The 14,051-nt window shown below is 42.8% G+C and overlaps 1 protein-coding gene across 2 annotated transcripts in view; it reads right to left on the bottom strand.

Annotated features, from left to right (window-relative positions):
- LOC125452453 (prolyl endopeptidase-like) overlaps positions 1-14,051 on the bottom strand; it is a 162,466-nt gene that overhangs the window by 109,210 nt on the left and 39,205 nt on the right. The gene's annotated exons all lie outside the window — the stretch shown is intronic.

Genomic DNA, 14,051 nt, shown 5'->3' with positions numbered 1-14,051 from the left:
CTCCAGAGTGTCCAAACTCTTAATAATCTTGTACGCTTCAATCAGATCCCCTCTCATCCTTTGAAACTCAAATGTATACAAACCCAGTTGCTCCAATCTTTCAAGATGATGAAACAAGTTTGCTCATCTGGAGCTTGTGATGAATCAAATGACCTTCTCATAACTAATGTCATATCATGATGTTTAGAGGATGTGGCTTGAGAGTGAAAAAAGGTCTTGCCTCTCCAATTATGAAGGAGAGCGCAAGAACTACAAATATTGATGATCATGGATCTCAAAATAGTGGGCAGGAGTGCAGAATATAATCTTGAGAAAACTTTAAATCTTCTATTTTGCAACTGAGTAATAACAAACCTCCTTAGATAGTCATTAACTTGAGAATACTGGCATACGTGTCTCCAATTTAAAGGGAAACCGCTAATGGATAATCTAAGACAAACCATGGATTGAGTATTTAACAAAAATCAGGATGGCCAAAGACCACTGCTTCAAATGGATTATAAGAATATGTTTTAAGTGGAAGGCACTTCCAGGGTTTTGACAAAGTAACAGTGAAGAAACATTTCACCAAAAGTGAAAAAATTCTGGAGATCACAGCGGGTCAGGCAGCATCCATGGAGAGAAGCATCATCTAGGCTTGAAATATTAGCTTGCTTTTTCTCCCTGGATGCTTCCTAAGCTTTGTGATCTCCAGCTTTTGTGTTTTCAGTACAGATTCCAGCATCTGCAGTAATTTTCTCCCAAGAAATGTTGCAGGTCGTGTTTGCACACATCTGCCGTTATTATCTTTCTGGCTGGCAAAGGTCACAGGTTTCAAAGATGCACTCAAAGAATTCTTGGTGAGTTGCCGCAGTCCATCTTGTAGATAACAAAGTACAACTTACAGTCTCAGGAAAGAGAGACAGAGAAACAGACAGATAAAGAGAAATGCAAGATAATAAATCGTGGGGCTGGATGAACACAGCAGGCCAAGCAGCATTGTAGCAGCACAAAAACTGATGTTTCGGGCCTAGATCCTTCATCAGAAAAATCTTCTGAAGAAGGGCCTAGGCCCGAAACGTCAGCTTTTGTGTTCCTAAGATGCTGCTTGGCCTGTGTTCATTCAGCCCCACACTTTGTTATCTTGGATTCTCCAGCATCTGTAGTTCCCATTATCTCTAAAGAGAGAGATGCAGACTGGCTGTCATGTCCTGGATAATATTATGGTTCTTAAATTGCATTGGAGCTCAGCTCATCCAGACATTTGAACAGTATTCCACTTTGGTTTATGGGCTGCAGACTTTGGAAGTCAAAGTTATTTAGCAGAATTCAAAGCCTCTATCTTGCTCTTGTAGCCATAATATTTATAAGCCAGATCCCATTCAGTTTCTGATCAATGGTAATTTCTAAGATATTGATTCTGGGGGATTCAGTGGTGGTAATCTGTTGAATATCAAAGGGGAGATGGTTAGGTTTTTTGAGGATGGTCATTGCCTGGCATTCACGTGATGTGAATGTTAAATGTCACATCAGTTTAACATGGTTGTTGGTGCACGCAATAATAGACTGCTTCAGTATCTGAGATGGCATGAATAGCGTTGAAAATTGCGCAAGCATCTCCACTTCTGGCTTTAAGATGGAGGGATAATCATTGAAGCAACTGAGATAGTTGGACATAAAGCACTACCTTGAAGAACTCCTGCAGAACTGTTCTGGACCTGGGGTGACTGATCTCCAGCATTCAATGCTCGTACCAGATTTTTACCCACCCACTCAACCAAACTATACATTCCTGCATCCTTGTTATGTCCTCTTGACAACGTGTTTTCTAACTTAACCTTTTCGTCACTTGTAAATTTAGCTAACCTGTCTTTACCATACTCAAAAAGTCATATCTATAAAGTGCAAAAAGCTAAGATCCAGCACAGACCCCGCATGAATCCACCATTCACAAAACTCCCAGTTTTGGTACAAGTCCTTGATGCAAGTGAGGAAGACTTTTTGTCAGGGCTAAGTTTGTCATCATTTCCCTCATCTAGGTCAATGCTGGGTGGTCCAGTTTCATGCCTTTTAGTCTTTGTAGTAATTTAATAGACCTTGGTGGCTGTTGGAGAGGATATTTAAGAATCAACTACATTGCTCAGGGTGTCCAGTCAAATTTAGCAAGATCAGGTAAGGAGGCCAGCTTTGTCATCCCAAAGGACACTTATGAACCACATGGCTTTACTGATAATTGGTAAATCACCTTATGCTCACCACTACTGATGGTGGCTTTTTTTTGACTAGCTCTTAAAGTTTCATATTCATTATGAATTGAATTTAAATTCCTCCAGCTTTCGTGATGAATTTGATGGGTTAGGGATAAAGTTTCAGTCTGGGCTGCTGAATTACCAGTTCAGTGATTTTATTAATACTTTCTTGCCCTTTGAAGGAAGGTCAAAAAGATACAGGTCGGCAAAAGGACAAAATCATCAATGCGCCAAGAAAGTTAGGATTAAAGGCCTTAAAGATGCAAACCGTCTCAGGCAGCACCTAAAATGGTGAAGCTTCCAGAAGTTCAGGCCCAAGCATGAAAGTCACTTCATTAAAGGACATGGAGACAGCTAGTGCTTGTTGGAGGGAACATTTCTAAGAACACCTCAAACAAGATAGTTTAACTTGAATATTCTCAACTCCTTCCCCAATATCCCTGTCTCATTCAGTCTTGGTGATTTTCTGGTTCAAAGTTGGAAAAATAGGGTCCCTGGAGCAGATGGAATCCTTAATCAAGCTCTAAATTGCCATCTTTAATCCAAAAATCAATATTATTTTGATGTCAGCATTGAGGTCCAGTATCCAAATGACACTTATGCATGTGATGACTCAGAAATGAAGCTCCATAAAAGTAAGACCATAAGACAGAGGAGCAGAGTTTAGCCATTCAACCCACTGAAACTGCTCCAACATATGATGATGGATATGTCTCTCAACACCATTCTCCTGCTTTCTGCCATGACCCTTAATCTCCTTACCAATCAATAACCTATTTATGTCTTGAAAACATTCTAATTTGGCCTCCACAGCCCACTGTGGCAATGACTTCCAATGACCAATTACACACTCTGGCCGAAGAAATCCCTCTTCATTTCAGTTCTAAAGGGTTGCTCCTTCACTGAGGCTACACTCTCAAGTCCCAGTCTCTCCTACTATTGGAAACATGTTCTCCAAATCTGTGCTATCTCGGCCTTTCAGTATTCTGCAAGATTCAAATCAGATTCTATCCACCCCCGCCACCCAAATTCTTCTAAACACCATCAAGTACAGAACCAGAGTCCTCAACCACTCCACAAGCCATTCATCCCAGGACCATTGTTTTAAACATCCTTGGTCCACCTCCGAAGCCAGCACATCCTTCCTTAGATACGGGGGCCACAACTACCCACAATGATCCAAATGCGGTCTGACCAGAGCCTTGTACAGGATCAGCAGTATACCTTTTCCCTTGTATTCTAGTTGTCTTGAACTGAATGACAAGATGGCATTTGTCAACCTAGCCACCAACTGAGCCTGCAAGTTAACCTTAAGAGAATCCTGAACTAGGGCTGCCAGGTATAGTTCATTTAGAGGTAGTAAGAACTGCAGATGCTGGAGTCAGAGATGGCACCATGTGGAGCTGGAGAAACAAGAAATAAATATGGCAGGGTGGGGCTGGGGAAGGTAGGTGGGCTAGCGATAGATGAGTGCAGGTTAGGCAGTGGTGGGGATTGGCAGTGAGGTGAGAGGAGTGGATAGGTGGGAGAGAAGATGGACAGGTTGTCAGGTCAAGGAGGCAGGGATGAAAAGGAGGGTTGGTCATGGGATGAAGCCAGAGGTGGGGAGATTTTGAAACAGATAAAAATCCACATTTAGGTCATTGGGCTGTAGGGTCCCAGGGTTAAACAGGAGGTGCTGTTCCTTCAGTTTGTGGGTGGCATCATTGTAACACTGGAGGCGGCTCACGATGGACACGTTGCCCAGGTTGGGTGGGAGGGTGGGGTGGTGTTGAAGACCAGAAGAGGAGTTGAAATGGTTCATGACTAGAAGGTGTTGTCATTTGTTGCGAAGAGTGCAGTTGCTCTACAAAGTGGTTTCACGCAACTTGCACCCTTCAGTGGTTGAAATGCTCTCAAAAGCATCTCGTATTTCCCGCACCTCTGCCCTCACATCCCCTACCCCAAAAAAAGACTTGTTTTTCTTGTCCCTAGAGATCTCTCCACTATCTACAATCTGACCCAATAACCAAAAAGGTATGTTCCCCATCCCACCCCACCCCTATCTGGCCTTCGTAGCAAATGTGCTCTCCACAATTCCTTTGTCCGCTCCACACTCCCCACTAGCCCCACCACTTCCATTCAAAGGCACCAAACAAACCTTCCACATCAGAGAGAGAGAGAGATTCACCTGCACAACTGTCGATGTGGTTTATTGCTTCTGCTGCTCCCAATGCGGCCTTCTCTAGATCAGTGAGACCAAGCGGAGGCTCAGAGACCACTTTGTAGAGTACCTGCGCTCTGTTCGTGACAAATGACAACACCTCTCCAGTTGCGAACCATTTCAACGCCCAACCCACCACCCCCCGGCTGACATGTCCATTCTGGGCCTCCTCCAGTGTCAAAATGTTGTCACCTGCAAACTGGAGGAGAAGCACCTCAGTCCACCTTGGCAGCCTGTAGCCCAATGGCCTAAATGTGGATTTTACCAGTTTCAAGACCTCTCCATCCCTGGCCTCATTCGATGACCAACGCTCCTTTTCATCCCTGCCTCCATGATCTGACACAACCTGCCAATCTTCTCTCCTGTCTATCCACTCCTCCCACCTCACTGACCAATCCCCACCACTCACTACCTGCACTCACCTATCACCATCCCATCTACCTTCCCCAGCCCCACTTCTCCTTCAGAAATGGCGGAGAGGAAGGGAGCTCGGAAGTAAAGAGAGAGAAGGGTCCTGACCGGAAACGTCAACTTTCCTGCTCTTCTGGTGTTGCCAGGTACAGCTCCATACCTATCTAGGATTCCCAGGTACCTTTGGACTTGAAATTTCCAAAGCCTTTCCCCATTTAGAGAATTGTTTATGTTGCCCCAAAACACCCAGCCTCCTGTTGGTGAACTGTGGCGGCCATCTGGTCCTTTCATCATCTCTAAACCAGTTCATCCCTAGTCTGTACTGTATACGTCAGCAGTCCTGTTTAGCTACTGTGCTGGCATCTATTTCTTCCTTAGAAATATGATTCCAGGCCAACATTGTCTTTCTTTGGAATATCCTCGACCTCGAGGTTCCTGCCTTTCTGGTAATCTGTCCTTCCTGATTTTGCTCTCCTGCCTTGCTAGTCTGTTCTGCTCACAGTATGTCAAACAGGGTTCTCAGCTGGCAGTTGAATAACAAGGATGCTGGCGAACGCTAGGTTGTTTCAAGTGGCATGTCCTACGCATGCTGAGGACCTTGTTAATTCACTGTCCTAGCAACCCCTCCTCTTGCGAAATCTTTAAGGATTTCAAAGTTTGAACAAACCTCTCCATCTGGCCCTTTTCTAGCAGGGTGATAGAGCCGAACATGCCTGACTGTGATTTTCCACAAATTCTTCAAAGTGTGGACAACTGTCACTAACAATACGTTCAAGATTTTTGAACGTGACAAATATTTCATCCAGTTGGTCTATCATTTCAAGTGGCCTGAGGTGGCAGTCATGAGGCCAATGTCAGCAGAAGCAGTGAGCATCCACGACCAATGATAGTATTTGTCCTTCTACCAGTTTCACGAAATCCCTGGCATTTGCTGCCATCGTGTCTGACGCCAATCCATAGACAAAAAGGAGCAATACCAGTGGCGCCTTTTTAACAAATGCGCAAGATTCTCACAATCCCACTTTCTCCTCAATCTGGAAGTTCACATTTGACCACCAAAAATAGGTCTTACCTATCTTCATATACCTGGGTGCACTTGCTTGAGCAACAAATCTCACTCCCCACATTAAACACCCATTTGATACTGACAGCTCCAAACTCCTGGACAGGTAAGGGCATATTTCAGGATAGTTTCCATGACTGGTCCTCCCATTCAGGGCTAAAGTCCATTACTCAGGTCAAAAACAGATCATATGATTGGCGTTTTATATCTGATTAGCTGAAGCCAGCACTTTGTTATTCTGGGGAAAGTACATAAATTTTCAGGTTCAAGTGGTAACATCTTTATTTCCTGGTAGTGGCAGCAGTATTTGATCGAGTAAACTGACAGAGACAATGCCCATCTCTGCAGGAGTGTTGCTGCCAAACGCAGTATCCATGTCTACCGGTAGCGGTTAAGGGTCCATGGTCAGTCAGTAGCACAAAGTGCTTGCTGTAAAAGGAAATGAGTGAACTTCTTAAAGCCAAATACAATCCTTAAGCCCTCTTTTTCAACCACAGGATAATTATTATCTATCTTTGTTAGTGACCTTGATATGAACGTGATGGGGCTTTTCTTTCAATTTGCTAAAAATGTGCGACAGTATAGTGCCAACATCACAAAGTGAGTTGTCACATGCTAACTGTAGTGTTAACTTTGGATTGAAACGTGTTAACACTTTTGACCTTTTTAAGACTTGCTTTACATCGCAATAAGCCACCTCACATTCTTGGGTCCATTTCAATGAGCACCCTTTTCCCAGCAACTGATGCAAAGGTCAGATCAGATAAGAACTTGCTACATTATTGTACAAATCAAGAATAATCTCAGTTGAGACACACTGTCTGGTCTAGAGGTCTTCATGATAGCCTCCATTTTGGGCACCATGTGTACTTACTCCGTCATTTACATGGTCCAAGTACTCCATGGAGGTCTATAAAAAAAACTGACTTCTCTCGTTTTACTTGTAGGCAGTGCACCTACAGTCATTTTAGGCTTCCTTCCAAATTTTTCAAATGCTCTTCTTTGGAGGATCCAGTAATCAAGCTATTCTCCAGCTAACATTTCTGAAGAAGGGTCCCGACCCAAAACATCAAGCTTTCCTGCTCCTCGGATGCTGCTTGGCCTGCTGTGTTCATGCAGGTTCACACCGTGTTATCTCATTCTCCAGATAAAACTGGAATCCTGGCAACCCAATTAATTTCTGATCCAAATGCTTCTGGAACACAGTCAGCACTGATGTGATGCCTGCAGCAGAAAAGTCTTGTCATACTGACAGCAATGACATCCACCTACAGGTAGGCTTGTGACAGATCCATCTTTGAAAACTTCTTTCCCCTACCAATCCACTGAATAGATCTTCTGGAGTGGAAGGAGGTATTAATCTACACTCAGGGCTAGGTTGGTTGCAATCTTAAAGTCACCGCAAATCCGCACCAATTATTTTTAAGACTGGACTGATAGGAGTGGATAATTCACTGGTGGCTATTGGGTCCAATGCTCTCAGAAGCAATGGCTGTTCCAGTTCTGTCTCTACTTTAAGCTGGGTGGCATATGGTACCAGATGTGCCTTCTGACTCCAAGGATGATCCTTTGGTTTCAGTTGTAATTTAGTCTTGGCTCCTTTTATATCCCCAGGATTCCTTTAAAAGGAATGTTTGTACTTGTCCAGAATTGCTTGCAAACCAATTTTTGAGTCTGCCAGCTTAGTAACCATATTCCAGTTCAACTTTAAAAATTTTTGTAACCAGGAGCATCCAAATAACGCAGGATATTCACCTTTTATGATGCAAAATGACAAGTCTGCACACTGGTCCCTTCACTGTACCTTCACCCTTTTCACCCTTCAATGGCAACACTTGTTCCGTGCATGTCCGATGTACAATCTTGGCAAAGCTTAAATGGTACTGCCCTTAACTTCTTCCTATAGAATCCAGTTCCATTTTTACTGTCTTCCTGTCTACTCTGGAAAAAACCCAGAAACACAAATCAGTTGCATCCAAATCTGACAGTATGTTTAAGTGAAACTCTGCTTCTTTTGCAGACCTAGCTGACTCCCTGGCTGGTGGCACATACTTATCTTATGTTTTGTCTCCAGGCCTGTTTCCTTCTGTCTCCCCTTCTCTTGTCTGAGTTCTTCCTGGCAATTTCAGGAATATGGCACTGGGCTTGAAGTCTAACAAAATGATACCTTGGGGCCACTCATCGCATCGGCAGCATTTTAAGGTCGGTTTTGCATTCAACTGAGTTTCCACTATTTGATGCTTTCAGGTGTCATCAACCAAGTGGTAGCTTCACTGGTGGCCAACTACATTGAGGTAACAATTTTGAAAGCTGCCTTAAAAGGAAAAAAAACCTGGATTTCTAGAATCTTCTGTTAGATGGCTTCATGCTGGAGACAAAACAAAATGGTCCTGCAAGGCATCAAGAGGAACCTGTGAATTCACAATGTTCCGCTAACCTCTTAACATGGACATGAATTGGGTGGTGGACTCTCCTTCGTGATACATCCTTCTGTAAAAATGGAAACATTCCATAACTATAAGCGGCATAGATGCAAAATAATTTATAACTTCACACAGCTCTTGGAATGTCTTCTCTGCAGGTTTCTCTGTTTGCACTGGACTCCACAAAGACCTTCGCCCCCCAGAGTATCTAGGAAACTGGTACCATAATGTCTTCAGCCATTTTGATGACTTTTAAAGAACAATTTCACGTGTTCTGCGCACATTGTCCAATTGTCTACTCTACATTATTTGTCCCACAACTCCAAAATGGCTTGCCATTTTGATTTCCTGCTGGTGAGAATTGTTCCTGCTACTTGAGTTCAGTAGCCACCCGCAGCCACAGTCCCTCTGGTGAACGCTCCTGTTTCAGCCACTCTCTCACTGGCTGTGCTAGTGCTATTCCTCCGTGGAATCACTTGCAGCACAAATTCCCTTGCAAGTGCTCTCAACAACGATTTTGTTAGCTCCCATATGTGCATGCTCTTCTCTAACTGCCGGCACAAGTCCCCTCACGACTGCAGCCCAAGTCCCCTAGTGACCACTTCCCTCCATGGTACTTCAATCTCGTACCGATTCTGCAGTAAAGGCAACATCACCTCCATGCAAAAAAAAAATGGAAGTTTGCATGCAATTAATGGATGGATCCCATCCTTGTCAGTTTAATATTGGTATTTCCTTTGGAACAGGGACTTGTACACAATAAAAAGGTAGATAAATGGTAAAACTGAACGAGAACACTTTATTGCCAACACTCTACCCTCCTCAGCTAATTCTAGACCAGACCAAAACTTCATGCCTCTAGGCCACCTGACCACCTGTCAAAGGAGCAGCAGCCCTTACTATAAGAGGCACAAACATAGAAACACAGAAAATAGGTGAACAAGTAGGCCATTTAAGCCTGAACCACCATTCAACATGATCATCGCTGATCATTCAATCTCTGTATTCCATTCCTGCCCACTGCCCCACTCATTCCCCTTGATCCCGTTAGCTGCAAGGACCACATCCAGCTTCCTCTCAAATATATCTAACAAATTGAACTAGCAGCTTCCTGCGTCAGAAAATTCCACTGCTTCACAGAAATTCTTCCTCATCCTAGTCCTGAATGGCTTACCTCTTAATAGTGGACTGTAACCCATAGTTCTGAACTTCTCCAACATTGGAAACACTCTTCCCACATGTAGTCTATCCAGTCCCATCAGGATCTTGTGTTTCAATGAGATCCCCCCTCATTCTTCTAAATTCCAAAGAATGCAAGCTCAGTGGAACCAGTCTTCCCTCATGTCAGTCCTGTCATCCTGGGACTTAGTCCAGACTCCCTCAATAGCAAGAATGTCCCTCAGACTAGAACACCAAAACAGTACACACTCAAGGTGTGGCCTCACCAAGCCCTGCATAACAACAGCAAGATATCCTTATTCTAATACTCAAATCCTCTTGCTGTGAAGGAGAGCATGCCATTAGCTTTCCTCACTGCCTGCTGTACCTGCATGCCAACCTTCAGCAACTGTTCCATCATAACACTCAGGTCTTGAGCCTCACCATTTCCCAAACTGCCTTCATGTTTTTGTGACCAAAGTGGGTAACCTCACATTAACAGATACATTTGCCATTTTTCAGTCCTCTTAGACAACTGCTGACTCCAGTGATTCCTGAAAGATCATCACCCATAGCCCTACAATCTCCTTCAGAACTCTGGGGTGGAGTCCATCTGATTCAGGTGATTTGTCTACCTTTGGACCTTGCAGCTTCCTAGCATCTTCTCCTTAGTGACGGCCACGATACTCACCTCTGTTCCCTGACTTTTGGAGTTCTGGTATGCTGCTGGTACCTACAACTAGAAAAATTGATGCAAAGTACAAATTCAGCTCCTCCACCATTTCTTCATTCCCCATTACTGCTTCTCTAGCCTGATTTTCCAGCTGTCCAAATTGTACTTCTGCCTGTTCACATTCTTTAGTTTCTCTCTACCAGCACCCTCCCTCCAAAACACCTTTTTGCTCTTTCTAGTTGTCCTCTCCTTTTTAAGGTTTCCTACTAATTTTCACCACAGTATCTGCTTTTACGCTGCCCCTGGCTTCCCAGGTCAGTCATGGTTGCCTCATCCTCCCTTTAGTATGTTTCTTCTTCCTTGGGATGAATGTCTGCTGTCCGTCCTGAAATCACTAGAGAATCTCCTACCATTTCTGCCCCATCCTGTTCTGTGGGGTCCCTTTCAAAAAAACAACTCCAGCCAGCTCCTCTTTCACATCTTCATAGTTACCTTTACTGAACTGTAATACTACTACACTTGATTCCTCCTTTTCCATCTCAAACTGCAGGGTGAATTATATCATATTAAAGTCATTGCTCCCCAATGGGGTCCTTCATCTTCAGCTCCCTAATTAAGTTGGCCATTTTACATATCACTAAAGTATGTTATTGCTTGCTCCCAATGGGTTCCACCACAAGGCGCTCCAAAAACAAAGTGTCAGACATTCCACAAATTCCTTTCCTTCAGAGCCATGACCAACCCAATTTTCCTAGTCCAGCACATAATGTAATTGAGCATTCCTCACATGCCTTTTCTATCTCCTGATTTATTTTCTTCCCCACATCCTGACAACTGTGAAGAGTCTTGTAGCTAACTCCCATCAGAATCTTTCGTCTTCTGCAGTTCCTCAATTCTACACACACAGGATCTACTCCTTCCAACTCAATATTACTTCTTACTATCAAGTTAATTTCATTCCTTACTAACAAGGGAACCTTGCCTCCTCTGCCATCTGCCTGTCCTTTCAATAGGATAGAATTTGGCAGATATTTGCTTTACCACCTCCAATGCAAATGTACCCTTGCTTAAATATGGAGGCCAGAACTCTACACAGGATTCCAGATGTGGTCCAAGCTGGATTTAATTAAAACCAAAATGCTATTTGCCTTCCTAACTGCTTGCTTTAAATGCATGCTGACCTTTGTGACCCTTGTACAAGCACACTCTGGTCTCCGAACTTCAACATTTACTAGTTTCAGGTCTTTCAGCAAGTATGCAGCTTTTTTATTAATATGACTGAAGTGAATTACTTGGCTCCCCATGTTGTGCTGCACCTGCATTGTCACTTGCTCACAACCTTTGATTGCTTTTTGTGGCCTCCACCCAGCTTATCTTTCCACTTATCTTTGCAGCATCAATAAACATCACTCTCTCCAAGTTCTTTAATATAGATTGCAAATAATTGATATTAATCATTAGCTGATTTGGCAAATAGTATTCATTTGGAGGTGCATGTGCATAGATCGGTCAAGAAAGTTTTAAAAAGGCATATGGAATTGTGAACTTTATAAAGATCTAATGTACAAAAGCAATGAAAGTCATGAATGGTTGCCATGTATTCAACTGTGGACAGGTAATATGTAGGATATGCTAACTTTACAGAAAGTTTGGCAAAAGATTTATTACAATGATTCCAAGGATGGGGAGCTTCAGATATGTTGACAGATTGAAGCAGTTGGGATTATTGTCCCCAGAGGAGGTTGACAGGAGATGTGAAGTGCACAAAATCACAAGGGATCTAAACAGAGCAAATAGAGAAAGACTGTTCCTAAAGACAAAAACGATTCAGAACCAGGGGATACAGACTTAAGGTTCTTGGCTGAACAACTAGTACGATTAAGAAAAAATCTTCTGACACAGTAGGGGTTTAGAATTTTGGAATGAACTGTCCAAGAGCGTGGTGGAAGCAGATCTGATTGTGGTTTTCAAAGGAACTGAATAGCAGGTGGAGAGAAAACGTAAAGGGTAACGTGGATGGGTGCAATGAAACTAGTTATGCTGCTCTTACAAAGTCAGCATGAACATAATGGCTAAACAGTATCCCATTTCTGTGCGAAGCCTCCTACTGAGGCTATGACACAGTTTATACAAGAAATTCTATGCGCGTTTTCTAACAGCTCCTCATTGAAAATTTCTTGGTGAAACATAACCCATGCAAGAACTTGGATTGCATCATATCATACTTATTCTTTGCTAAGAAATTTAACAATTCAAAGAAATGGGTATCAGTGACATATCACCAAGGCACAGCAATCACTTGGGTTGAAAACATTAGGCTAGTTTCCAGTTGCCTATCCTTTCAAGACATGACCATCTGAATTTGCCAAGCTGTTAGTGCATTCATATCAAATTCACTGCAACATCTCTTCCAGGGATACTCACTTAACTCCTGCTCTGAGAATTTCTGTTTGTCTCTTTTACCGTGATAACTTTCATTACTTTCTATACCTTTGTCTTCTGACTTTTGCTCTACTACATTCTTTTCCTTTTATCCCTTCTCTCCCATATTCCATTTTACCTGCACAACAGCAATTAATTTGCCCTAGTTCTAATGAGGTCACTGTCTGAAATACTAATGTTGTTAATCTCAGCAGACACTGCCTGATCATAGCATTTTGTTTTTTTAAAATCAAATTTATGACTGCCACTTCTGAGAATTTAGAACTTAACACTGAATATGCTGTCCTCTATGCATATAAAATGCTCTTCAAAATAAAGCTAATGTTTGCAATAAAATATATCCAGACATCCATTATGTTTCCAGTAAAAAATGAAAACAGCATTATTTGGCCAATATGCTAATGTTGGACAAAAGAGTCATGAAACTTTACATTTAGAAACCAGAGGAATGTCTGATCCATTGTTATCCTTAATGTAGTTGAGGTCAGCTTATTAAAAAAGGAAAAATGCAAGCCAAATCTACTATCTTTATCTAACATCTGAAGTGTTTACTGCCAGTTTGCAGGATATTATACAAATGAACATCAAGTTAACTCAAGATGGTTTCTAAAGTAATAGATCAAGCAATTTGTCGAAAACATTTTCCCAAAGAAAAATGACCAGGATGGTTTTCTCCCCCCCCCAGATGTAACTTCTGTGCAAAACTTGTTTCAGTCCTAAATACTCGAAAGACAAGGTCTTTTCCACCGCCCCCCCCACCCTTTATCCAGTCATGGGATATGAGCACTGTGATCAAGTCAACTCTTATTACATAGAACATAGAACATTACAGCACAGTACAGGCCCTTCGGCCCTCAAACTTGTGCCGACCGGTCATACCAATCTGAAGCCCATCTAACCTACACTATTCCATGTACGTCCATATGCTTGTCCAATGACAACTTAAATGTACCTAAAGTTGGCGAATCTACTACTGTTGCAAGCAAAGCGTTCCATACCCTTACTACTCTCTGAATAAAGAAACTACCTCTGACATCTGTCCTATATCTTTTACCCCTCAATTTAAAGCTATGCCCCCTCGTGCTCACTGTCACCATCCTAGGAAAAAGGCTCTCCTTATCCACCCTATCTAACCCTCTGATTATCTTATATGCCTCAATTAAGTCACCTCTCAACCTTCTTCTCTCTAACAAAAACACCCTCAAGTCCCTCAGCCTCTCATAACAACTTCCCTCCATACCAGGCAACATCCTAGTAAATCTCCTCTGCACCCTTTCCAAAGCTTCCACATCCTTCCTATAATGCCGTGGCCAGAACTGTATGCAATACTCCAAGTGCGGCCGCACCAGAGTTTTGTACAGCTGCAGCATAACCTCATGGTTCCGGAACTCGATCCCTCTATTAATAAAAACTAAAACTCTGTATGCCTTCTTAACAGCCCTGTCAACCT

The sequence above is a fragment of the Stegostoma tigrinum genome, chromosome 4 (assembly GCF_030684315.1).
Source record: "Stegostoma tigrinum isolate sSteTig4 chromosome 4, sSteTig4.hap1, whole genome shotgun sequence".
Classification (NCBI taxonomy): Eukaryota; Metazoa; Chordata; class Chondrichthyes; order Orectolobiformes; family Stegostomatidae; genus Stegostoma; species Stegostoma tigrinum.
Note: the sequence above shows the minus strand (reverse complement) of the source record. Positions and strands in the feature narration are given on the sequence as shown.